At 41.0% G+C, this 12,345-nt stretch overlaps 1 pseudogene; it reads left to right on the plus strand.

Annotated features, from left to right (window-relative positions):
- Positions 1 to 9,537: 9,537 nt before the first annotated feature.
- LOC102004632 lies at positions 9,538 to 12,002 on the plus strand (annotated as a pseudogene).
- The last annotated feature ends 343 nt before the right edge of the window (positions 12,003 to 12,345 follow it).

The raw sequence follows: 12,345 nt of genomic DNA on the forward strand, positions 1-12,345 counted from the left end.
AAGATTTGCCTTTTTGCCCTGCAAGTCCCATTTCATAGATATTTTTAGAATGTAAAGTTAGGCAAGCAATAGCCTCTCCATCAGGAGTGTAGACACTGGTAGGTGTAGTTACATTAGCATTTTGGAAATATAATATATTTTTGTTAATTACTTCATTGCTTCTCAAGACAACTAACCTATCAGGTAGGGAAGGTATTATTTTTCTTGCTTCACAGAAAGAAATCAAGATTTTCGGAGAGTCACTGTCTTGCACAAAGTGGTTGAAGTCAGAGCAGAAACCAATGTGTCTTTTGCCACTTACACTACTTACTCTGGCCTTCCCTGAAGTGTAGTGTGAGAGTAAGGGGTTCTATAATTGGCTGGTTTACTGAAAGGTTCTTACAAAGAAAGTGTCACAAAGAAGATGCAAATATACCTTAAACTACTTACTGCAGTGGATGTACTTCCATTTCCACCTTCATTCTTATAGACCCACATCTCTCCTTTGATGCGGCCTCCTGACTGATGCTCTCTGTGCTTGCTCTCACATAGTAAGTCCCTGATGTGCAAGCGAGTTCCCTTCTGGGAGAATGTTCCTATGCTGGATTCGTCCAAAAGTCTGGAAAGGTGGGTTTCACACACCTTTGACACAGATGTACATGTTGGAGGTCTTGGGCTTCCTGCATCCCCTGCACATCACCACTGCTTTTCCTCTGCTCCCGGACATCTTGGGCCCTGACTGAGCCCTGTACTGCTGTGTACTATCTCTCTGTGCTCAGTAAGCACCCAGCAGCACAGCCGTGACAGTGTCCAGCAAACTGTGAGCTACTTCTGGATTCATTTGCATCTGTGGATGTTCCTATTGCAAGGTCTGTGCATGGCTGTGGAAGTTCACAACTTGAATTCTCATAAGTCGGGGACTTACTGTATCCTTACCCATTGTCTATAATTTATCAATTTTATTTGCTGTAAGACAAATCCAAAATTATAGAGTCATGCAAATCAATCTGAATTGAGAATCCTGAATGTTCGCCATGGGTCCTCACATTTTATAGTCATCTTGCTCACAACTAATTGAACAGTAACATTTTAATGATCCTCCTTTCTTAAGGCTTTCCAGAGTAGTCGCTGTAGGTTCTAAAGAAACCATATCTGTCTTTGGGGCTCACACTTTAGGGATTTACGTATGACTTCTCACAGGAACAAGGCCAATTGCTGCAAACAGTTGAGAAGCAAGCACATGCGAGATGGGGACTGGCATGGGATGTAGCAATGCAGATGGAAGTGTTGTGGGGATTCTAAGTTTGTGAACTGTCAGCCCACATGATACACAAAGGGAAGATAGTCTGTTGATCTGATGAGATAGTCCAGTGCAGCTTGTTTAAGAGCGCTTATACCATAATAGATGAAAAGCAGAGTGTTGACTGCCACCATAGGTCCCAGGGACCCGGCAGACACCTAGATGGCTGTGAAGCTGCACCCACTCCGCTTGCTAATGCTAAGTGGAGAAGCCCGTGTGGCCTGGGGAATCTCTTTATGCGTCCACCTCAAGAGTGCACGAGGGAGAAAATTTCCTCTGAGAAGCATTCAAGAGTATTTGCTCAAGGAACCCAGAGTGTAAATAAATTAAGCAGAAAAATACAAGATACATAATAGGAAACAGGGAGATAGATCTTTTTTCAGACAGGAGGGGACTAAGAGTTGGAGGGGAAGGAAAGAGAGCAAAGATGGTCTATGTGTGTGTACCAGCTCCCCACGAGGAATGTGACCGTTACATACTGCAAACGTGCATGGATAGAAAATACCAATTAAAGAAAGGGTATTTCTCCAATTGTAAATGTCAGACTCATCTGAGTAATTGCAAATGCACACATTCTTGAAGCACAGATTATCTTTTGAAATAAAAACTTTCTAACTTTGTTCTCATTGTCTCAAAAATTGTATATTCCAGCATGGGGGTGGATTACGAGTCTGCACTCAATATGCAAGCATTTGCGGGAGCTGTGCCTAAAAGCTGTCTTTGGAGTATACAGACATCTGACTTTCTAAAGTGCCTTTAAAGACACTTTTAAAGTGAGACCCCTCTCCTTAGAAACACAGAACCCCTGTTCTGACTGCATTGTGTTAATTATAGCAGTATGAAAAGATTATGAAGAGGGAGATGTATTGGGAAAGATAGATTCTTACTTCAGTCATTAAGGAAAAAAATTATTTTCATTTCCGTTTAAAATTTTTAACAGAAAATGTGAATTTGCTTATCACTTCATTATCTAAATAATCTGATGAGGGGCTAAGGAATTTGCTAAATATTCTTGAAGTTCCCTCACCCCTTTTTTCTATTAAAAAAAGGATCTCTGGTGTGATTGCCAGTTCTAGATTCCTATTACGCATTCAGGCTCTGGGTCACTACTCTCTCAGAAATTGGGTGTCCCATTTTATCGTCATGCTTTCTGGGTCACTTTAACTCAGAGACCAAAGGAGGGTGTGGGTTTTCCCAGCAAATCCTTTGCTGGACCAAACCCACTTTTTGATTTTCATAGCCAAGAGCTTTGTAATAATAATTCTTGTTTGGAGCAATTTTAGTCAAATTCACTTGAGTTAAAGTTTTGTGATTTCTCTAAGGAATGCAAAAATCAAAGCTACTCTTGTGGGAGGTTTAAGCAATGGATTTTCTTCTTTGACATTAAATGGGATTTAAGTGAATGATCACAATAGAAATAAAATAACATGTGATATTACACTTCACAGGGAAAAATGACAAGTTCACTCCCCAGATGGTTTAACGCCTCTTCCTCTTCCTTGCCTGTTTATTTTCCTTCTTTCTTTTCTCCTTCATTTTCATTTCTCCCTTGCATCCTGGCTCATGTGTCTCTCACTTTTTTCTCCTTTTCTTTACTCCACCTGCTTCCCTTGTCTCTCACTCCCTCCTCTCCCAGTCACTGTCCCGTGGCCTCTGGGGAAGCCTATGGAGTGGTGGCCAGCTGGTCACTGCAGGGCTGGTGCTTAGTGACTGAGCCCAACTAGGTGACATTCAGAATTGGGCCTTGAACAGGAAAGGAAGAGGAAGGCAAGAGATGAGAAGCGGGGGGTGGTCTCCAGCAGATCAGAAGACAGTGGACAGAGCAGAGAGGCACACAGAGCAGCGCATCTGCTGTGAGTGGAAGGGCTGTGCTCTGACCATCTTCTTCTGGGGAGCAAGCCTGGTGATTAGAGGGCAGTGATGTCTGGAGAAGCGATACAAGGTCAGGAGGAGTTCTCCCTCTCTCTTATTCCTCTTCCTTGTTTCATTCTTGAACTTGTTCATTGATGTCCTTCTCTTCTTTCTCTGTTTTCTTTAGGAAGACAGCCAAACAAATGGTGATGAGAAAAAGTGTTCATGTACAGAAAGTACCTATCACTTCTTATTTTCTGATTTTTTTCATCTCAACTGGTTGTTGCTTTTACATTATGATGTACTAGAGAAATGAAAGTGGAGGGAAGACTGTGGAGGAGATTTTAGGCAAGGAAAGGGGCTGAGAAGCAACCAACAAGAGCTTGGGGGTGTATGATGTGCAAGACACCCTCACAGCTCTGAGTGACGGTAAAGCCAAATTGTGTGCGCTTGACCGTCTTGGGAGCCACCTACGGGGCTAGGGAAGCATGCTTGCGCATGTGTCTAAGTGGGTCATGAAGGTATGACCTTGGTTACTGCACAGCTCCTGCCCCTGACTCTCTGGTGCTGTTCCCTTGCTTTGCTTCCTGGCCCCTGTGAACTAAACGGCATTGCCCCACCATGCCCTGCCCCCATGATGTTTCTTTTTTGAGTTTATTGGTTTATTTTTGTTCTCCTGTACCAGGAATCGAACTCTTGATCTCATGCTGGCCAGGTGGGTGCTGTGCCACTGAGCTACATCCCCAACCTCCCCCTCTGATGGCCTTGGAGCCATCCGACCATGGACTGAATGCCTTGATGCCATGAGCTAAATTCAACCTTTATTCCCTTAAATTGTGTTGGGTATTGTACGTCAGCGATGGGAAACTTGACTAATACACTACAGCAGTAAAAGCAGGCAGGTATCTGCTAAGAGAGAGCTTTGAGTTATAAGGACAGGAAGAGAATTCTAAAAGACAACAAATCCAAAAACTTCCATGTAGCTGGAGGACAGAGGCCTGGCTGGAGGGATCTTAATCACTAGTGTTGAAGGCTCTGAAAAGAAGCCCAGATATGATTTCCTACATCATTGCCAGCACAGACTGATCAAGTACGAATGGGAGAGAGAAGGCAGCTAAGTTTATCTACGGAACAGCGTCTGATAGCATAAGTTATTTCTTGGACTGTGTTGCACATGTGAAATTTACACCGGACTCTTGTCCCAATATAAAAAATGCTTTGTTAAAATTCTATACACATGACCATGCAAGTGACAGATTATAAGCTAGAAATGTCATCTCACTTGAACTTTGAAGATTAACTTGGCAGTAATACTTATGGATTTGGCAAAGCAAGGCAAAAAATATGAGACAAGGATTACAAGTGGTCCAGGCTCCATACCCCAGCCACCAAAAAGTAGCGGGGGACTTGACCTATGATGAAGACAATGAAGGTAGAAAACAAAATATACATTGTCCAGACATTGCACAAGTAGAAGCTGGTGGAACGTCTTACTTCATTAGAGCATCTATAAGACAACACTTCAAGCTACAGGTAATTTATAAACAATATACTTCACTTTAAAGTTACTCTGAAAGATAGTAACACTAATTTTATTTGATGAATTCTAGTTACAAATTATTTTTTTAAAAAAACTGCTTTCTCAGAGGACTTGCCAGAACTAGCACATACAAATAAGGGGATATTTATGTAGGTTGTATATTTTAAAAAATTGAAATTTGCATAATTTGTGGTTATTGCATATCCAGAAGGCATTGTGCACTACATATATGTCTCTAAATAATAGTAACCTATATGTCATTGGATCTTTACTCTCAGCTGCCACATTAAAATAATCACTAGGTCTGTAGCAAGGTCTGAATGCACATGTTTCCCACCCTACAATGCATACTTTGAAGGCTGACCTGAAGGTGAAGGTATTTAGTGGAGCCTTTGAGCAATGACTGATGAATGGGAATGGTGCCTTTGTAAGGGAGCCCCTTCTGACGTGCGAGGCCACAACTAGAAGGTACCATCTATGAGGAATGGGCCCTCAACAGACACTGGATCTGCAAGAACACGAAGCTTAGACTTTCAGCCTCTGGAACTATGAGAAATAAGTGTACATGGATCTACCCCCACAACGGTCAAGATTCAATCCCCATTGAGGGACCCGCTCAAACCATTCCAGGGCTGAATTAGGTCCCCATTCAAATTCACGTGTTGGACTCCTGATCTCCAGCACCTCAGCACATGACTGCATTTGAAGACTGGGTTTATAAAGAGATAATTAAATTAAAATGAATTCACGAAGACAGGTCTTAAACCACATGGCTGATGTCTTTATAAGAAGAAGACACTTGGACCTAGCTGGTTAAAGACGAAGAGAAGACAGTTATGGAAGCCAAGTAGAAAGGCCCTCAGAAGAAAACAGAGCTACCAACTCCTTCCTCTGAGACCTGTCTCCAGGACTATGAGAAACGTATTTTCTGTTGTTTAGGCCACCTGTTATGGGATGCTGGTACAACAATCTTGGCAAGTAATTCAGAACACAACTCTTAGATGGTCTAGACCACAGTGGGATTCTGGTTACTCTAACTCCAAAAGCTGCCTTTTTCTTACCTCGGTCTTCCAAGGGTTTTACCTGAGCCCTCTCTACCTCCAACCTGGGAATCTTGCCTGAATCATTGCAGCTCACAGTCCATGACTGAAGTGTGTATCATGCCAAGAAATTTCCTTCTAATAGATGAGCTGCTTCTCTAGATTGATTATAATCTCTTAGTTTATCATGGCAATGATTGGGGCTAAGAGAAATCTTTGAAAATTCCATATTATATTACAGGAAGAAAAATGGAATTTCATGTTGATGTGCCAAAGTTTTTGAACTCTAACTTCCATAGATGACTACAACTTACTTGAAGTCTAAGAATTATATTCTGGGATCACTCAAGTAATACAGAAGTATAGAGAGAAAAGAGAAAGGATGCTATTTGAGATGACAAAGTTTTGAAATAAACTTAAGAAAAGTACTAGCTAAGTTAGGTATTTTATACCATATTCATCCAGATAACCCCAAGTTTCCTTTATTACAGTATCATATTTTTTGGCAGACACAGGGTTTTCACATTCTTATATAATGATATGACAGTTTTGCCCAACTATAGAAATTATTGAGCTCACACCAATGACAGTAACATCAGAAATCAATTTAGTTTATCTGTCCAGAGCTACTAAACTTTCTATTGCAATATATGAACTGCTTATAATCTAGAATTTATGAAATGGAAACATATATGACCTCTAAAGTTTGCTAACTAGAAGCCTATTACACTAAAATAATTTTTCAGTAGTTGTTTAATACGAATTATTAGGTAAGTTGTATTATGTGAATATTTATGAAGCTTTATACTTGGTCTGGGTGAACATCGATTTTCTCACTTTTTAAAGAATGCAACGTAAACAAAAGTATGATCATCATACCTCATCAGTTTCTTAATATATCTAATCACTGGCAATATTCCTATCCTGTGACAAATGTTCCTATTTTATCTCGATTTTCCAGTAATAAATTTAAAATTTTAATGATCTGTGTTGAAAACAGATATTTGAACACCCTGATGAATTTCTCTCCCTTACTTCCCTTTCTTCCTAAGTGCTTCTTCCAGGATGTTATCACCCATGCACTGGCTTGCTTTCTCAGTCCAACCATCATATACACTGCTGACAGATTAATATGCTACACTAGATCACTGACTGTGTTAACTCCCCTGTGCAGGAAGCATCCCTGGTTTGCCATTAACTAGCTACAGTACTAGCTCCAAAATTCCTGAGTTATCCATAATCTGGCCCTACCCAACCTTCCGAACGTTCTAACCTTATCTTGAAACACTCCCCCATGGTGAGCTAGCCAAACTGGTTTCCTGAGCTCCTGCAAGACTTACTGTCTATATTTCTTCTTATTAATCAAACATGGTTTTTAGCCATCAGTTTTCATACAAGTTCTACAGTTACATGATCAAACACCTTCAGTGTTTGTTAGATTTTATTATTAATCTTTTGAGGATACAGTCAGTGCTGTTTGATTCTTCATATACCATACAAAGTGTAAATAATTACTTCTGCTGCTTTCAAGACAGTTTTGAAGTTCATTGCAGTGGATACAAAGGTGAATAAGACAGAGTTCCTGCCTGGAACATCTCAGTCCTAGCAGGGAGATGAGAAAGTCCAACAGTAAATATTGTAGAATGCAATAGTTCTGGTCTATAGGTATTGAAGAAAGAAAGCAAAAGTTTGCGTAGGGAAGAAATGCCTGGGAACAAGAAGGCATCATACAACAAAGCATCACAGAGAAACACTGGATTGAACCTGGAAGGATAAGTACCGCTTTTCCCACCAGAGAGGAGTGTTTACTACCAGAATCCCAGGATGTCCACCTTCATATTTCAATCCTCAGCAAATAAAGATTGGAAAAATTCAGAACAATTTTTTCTTTGCTTTTTCCAAGAACCTATCAGTCTGTCTGTTACATAAAAGAATGCTCAAGTTGACATCTCAGGTCAGGCTACTTCCACCTCCAGTGGAATTTGAGACATGTGCACATCTCAAGATTAGCATTCTGATATCTTCGGGGTGATTCTTTTCCAACCCACGGTCAAAGGCAGGTGGCCCCTTCTGAAACTACTCTCTTGAGTACTTCTGTGGAGTTTCCCGGATTGTTTCGACTCTCAGCCTTCTGCAGAAAGCTCAGTTCTAGCTCTGCATAGAATACAAGTTCCTTAGACTCAGCTTTGCCTGCTCACCAGTGACAGTAAGACTCCTTGTCAGATTTGCAGACTCTGGAGGGTCATTTGGCTGGAACTCCTGCTGAACTTTAATTTTGAGGTTCTGCTTCTGTGCAGAGGCTGATTTTACACACAGGCACACACACACTACTTTTTGTCACATTTAATTTGACTTTTCCATATGCTATGTACTAAAAACAGAAGCTTCCTACATCATTTCAACCTGTCTTATTGATTGGAAATACTAAAATATGTTTTAGGCATTGATTATTACCTGTGAGTGAAATACAGGTTCAAGTAGAAATTACACTTTAGTGGTGCAGGCTTTTGCTGTAGGTTCAGAGAGAAATATGTGACAATTAAAAGGAAAGCATCATCTCCTCAACAGAATGTTTTATCCCGCTACCTTATCCACAAATAGATAAAAATCTGGTTCTTGACAGCTGTTGAGAAGAAATCATCTCTCATTCTTTTTCTCTCCAGGAATGTGGCCCCTGGCCTTAGTTTCTTGAGCTGTGTTGTTTTCAACACTTAAGGTCTACAAAGTCTTCCCTACAGGGGCACAACAAACCTCTACTGCCAGGCGGTCTTGATGTAACTCAAGAGTCTGTCAACATTGTCTAGTGAGGGTTCAGTTAGGAAATCTCTTAGCCTTTGTGGACCATCTGCTCTATTGCAACTTTCCAGGGCCATTCAATTATAGCTTGAAAGCAGCCATTCACAGTGCACAAATGAAATGCATGGCGGGGTTCCAACACAATTTGACTAACAAGTATGGGTAGTAGGGTAGATATAGCAGATCAGCCGTAGTTTGCCAGCCCTGCTGAAAGTGGAGAGACAAAGAGAAGTATATGTACCAATCAGAGCTCTCAACAAAGCAGAACTGCTTCTCTCTCTCTCTCTCTCTCTCTCTCTCTCTCTCTCTCTCTCTCTCTGTCTCTCACCCTCATCGCTCTCACACAGGTGGTATGAGAGACTGAGATATACCTGATATATGTGATGAATGACAAAGGCAGCAAAACACAGAGAGAGAGGGAGGGAGGAAGGGAGATTTGTAGAACTGGCTCATGCTGCCTATTCTGCAGATTAGCAAGGATGGGCCAGCTCGTTGCCCAGAAATGCAGGTAACAGGTGATGGTTTAGTCTTGGGTCCAGCATCCATGGAACAGGCCAGCAGGCAGGGGATTCAGGCAGGAGCTGAGGCCACAGTGCTCAGGCGGGGTTCCTTCTCTCTGGGAAACCTCGGTTTTTATTCTTAAAGTCTTGAACAAGTTGGCGGAGGCCGAGCCACACCTGGAAACTAATCGGCTTTCCATCACGTCAGCGGTGGTCATATCCAAAAGATACTTCCCAAGACACTCTGACTAGTGTGTGGCCACACAGCAGGGTACAGTCAGCGGACCAAACGGGCACACAGAGCCAGCCCTGTGCAGACCCGAACCCACACCGCAGTGTCGCACAGAGCGCGTGTGGTAACGTGCTCAAGGGCCAGATTAAGGAGAGAAGTGGCGCCGCGCCTTGGAGTCGGATCCCGCTCCCGAAACTCTGCCCGCGGACCCGGCCCTGCCCGCGTGGGGCCGCCCCATCCCGGCCGGAGAAGCCTGGCCCCCGCTGTCCGGACCCATCAAGCAGTGCCCGGCGGCTGCCATGAACCGCAGCGCCACGAGGATCGACAGCAAGGGGCCATTCCAGGGTGGAATACAAGTCAAAAATGAAAAGAACTGATCATCTCTGAAATCTCTTCAAAGTCATAACAGATCAGAAGGATCCAAATATAAGCCACTCTGGGGAAAAGTATTTTGCCCTGACTTACCTTCTGTCATCTTATCTGAAAAACTGCAAAAGGACACAAAGGACCTAGGAGGGCAAGTTGAAGAATTTCTCAGCAAAGATATCAGTTATCTTATTTCGAATAAAAAGGAAGCAAAATTTGCACAAGCACGAAGTCGAATTTCTCCTGTACCAAGTCCAGAATCTGCATATCCTGCAGAAATCACTTCACCTCCTCCCAGTCATGATGGAAGCTCATTTAAGACTCCAGCCACAATGTGTTTAAGGAGAGGAAAATTACTAGTCAAAAAAGCTATCAAGGATCATGACCTTATTCCTTCAAATAGTATATGATCAAATGCCTTATCATGGGGAGTAAAAAGTCTTCATTTGATGATATTAGATGCTACATTGAACAAAATCAAGTACTTCTGTAAGAGATGTGGGAATAAATGTTAGTATGGATCACAGAAAACAAGAACAGGAAGGCTCAAAGAGCCTTGTGTAAAAGTAGAAGATATAAGCCAACTTTATAGGCCATTTTATCTTCAGCAGCCAATATGCCTATAATAAACTATGCTGTTCAGAAGCCTTTAGTCCATTTGATGTAGATTAGCCATTTAGCATCCAAAAGCAAACTCAGGTTAAACTAAGATTCCAAACGGATGGCAACAAATGTGGTGGAACCCCAATTCAACTCCTATTGAAAGAGAAGAAGAGAAAAGGACATTGTGAATGTTGCTTACAGAAATATAAAGATCTTGAAACTCACCTTCTTGGTGAGCAGCACAGAAACTCTGCAGAGAGTAACCAGTATCAAGTTGTTGATGATACTGTGTCAAAATTAGTTTTTGATTTTGTGGAACATGAAAAAGATACATCTAAAAAGAAAAGAATAAAATAGAGTGTTGGATCCTTCTTCTGTTTCTTCAAACGTGCAGAAAAGACTGAACCAAAAGAAAGACTAGCACCCCAGCATATTTCTCAGAAAGATTTCAGGGAAAATTATGTACAAACGATTAAGCAGACTTTCGTGGTTGAAGAAACCCAGGAACCCAAAGAAAAGCTTGTGTTTATTTCAGAACCGATCTCTTACCCTTCAAATGAATTGAAAAGACTTAATGAGAAAATGATTAAGGAATGTTCCATGTTACATGCAGCTGAAAATGACACAAAACAGAATTTTATGCAGCTATCTTCATGTGAAAGAAACAACCAGGAATGCATTCTTGATATTTCTGAACATGAATTAACTATAAATGAAGATAACTTAGAAGCACTAAGGGTAGATCACTGCCCTAGTAGTCTACAATCCTCTGTACATGTTTCTCATTTCAAGATAGATAATAATGTGTCCCATCCAAAACAAAAGTCAGATACTATGCTTTTTCCCTCAAAAGATCTAAAGGGAAAGCACCTTCGTTCAATATTTGGTCATGATTCTGGTCTGTTAAGAACAAACAGTTCAAAAGAGCACCTAACAGTAAACACAAAAATTCTGTCCTGTCATGTGTCACCCAGTTTTCTAGTGAGGAGTTCAATCAATGTGACATCAAGAATATGGGTAATTCACTTTCTAATAAGATCCATGGAAGAGTAACAATATTATTAGGATGAAATAAAAAGAAAATCTGGAGCCAAATGCTGAGTCAGATAAGAAAAGGACTGAATTTCTTATTATTCAAGAAGAAAACAAAATTTGTAGTTCACCGGTACAGTCCCTACTGGATTTATTTCAGACTAGTGAAGAGAAGTCATAGTTTTTGGGTTTTACAAGCTACACTGAAAACTGTGGTATAGACAGTGTTTTGGATATTTGGGAAGAGGACAATCCAGATAATCTGTTGTGAGCATTTTTCTCTGCTCCTTCAACTTCTACATTTACTGGCTTTAAATCTTTTAAAAAATATATATGCAGAAATGATAAGGTTCATATTCGTAAAATTTTTATAAATCTTAGGACTTTCTGCCAATTTCACTTACAGAATCATATTTCAATATTAATAAAGGTGAGGTTTGCAATTTTTTATGGAATAGAATACTTATTATATAAAAACAGAATAAACTTGAATCATTTTACTATGTGAAAAAAAGGATCAAAATGACCAAGATGATGAAATGAAGTGTGTTTGATAATGTCAATATTTAATCCTAAAAGTAAAAATGACGACACTTTGATAACATCAGACATGTGTCACCCAGTTTTCTAGGCCTGTGTCTTTCACTACCCCATTCAGTTTTAATAAAAAAACTCATGTTTTCAGTTCTGCTGTCCCCATCTTGCAGATGCCCCCTACGAGGAGCTCACAGGTCACTGCAATGGAGCAAGTGATCGTAGTTGAAGGGTGTCTTCAGGTGTGCGGTACTCTAGTTTGTTAAAAATGTTCATTAAAAAGATGATTCAAAGCAAATATATAAGAGATCCATTTCAGGCGTGGTGATTTCTATGCTCTCTCTGCCTTTGAGCTTGCACAGTGAGAACTCAGTCATGGGAGTATGTTTTCCTCCTCCTCCAACAGCTGCGGGATGGGTGTAGCTCCAAGAAGCCGCTCCGTTTGATGAGTCTGTGACCGCAGGCAGATCTCTGCTGAGGAAATAATGTTAGGCCATGTCTGTGAAGTTCCTGTGAACCCACTCTACCCACCATTTGATGTCTTCAAGGATTTCAGGGTTATCCCGCAACAA

This window comes from Chinchilla lanigera, unplaced genomic scaffold, assembly GCF_000276665.1.
Source record: "Chinchilla lanigera isolate Chin_1 unplaced genomic scaffold, ChiLan1.0 scaffold00119, whole genome shotgun sequence".
In the NCBI taxonomy this organism is placed as follows: Eukaryota; Metazoa; Chordata; class Mammalia; order Rodentia; family Chinchillidae; genus Chinchilla; species Chinchilla lanigera.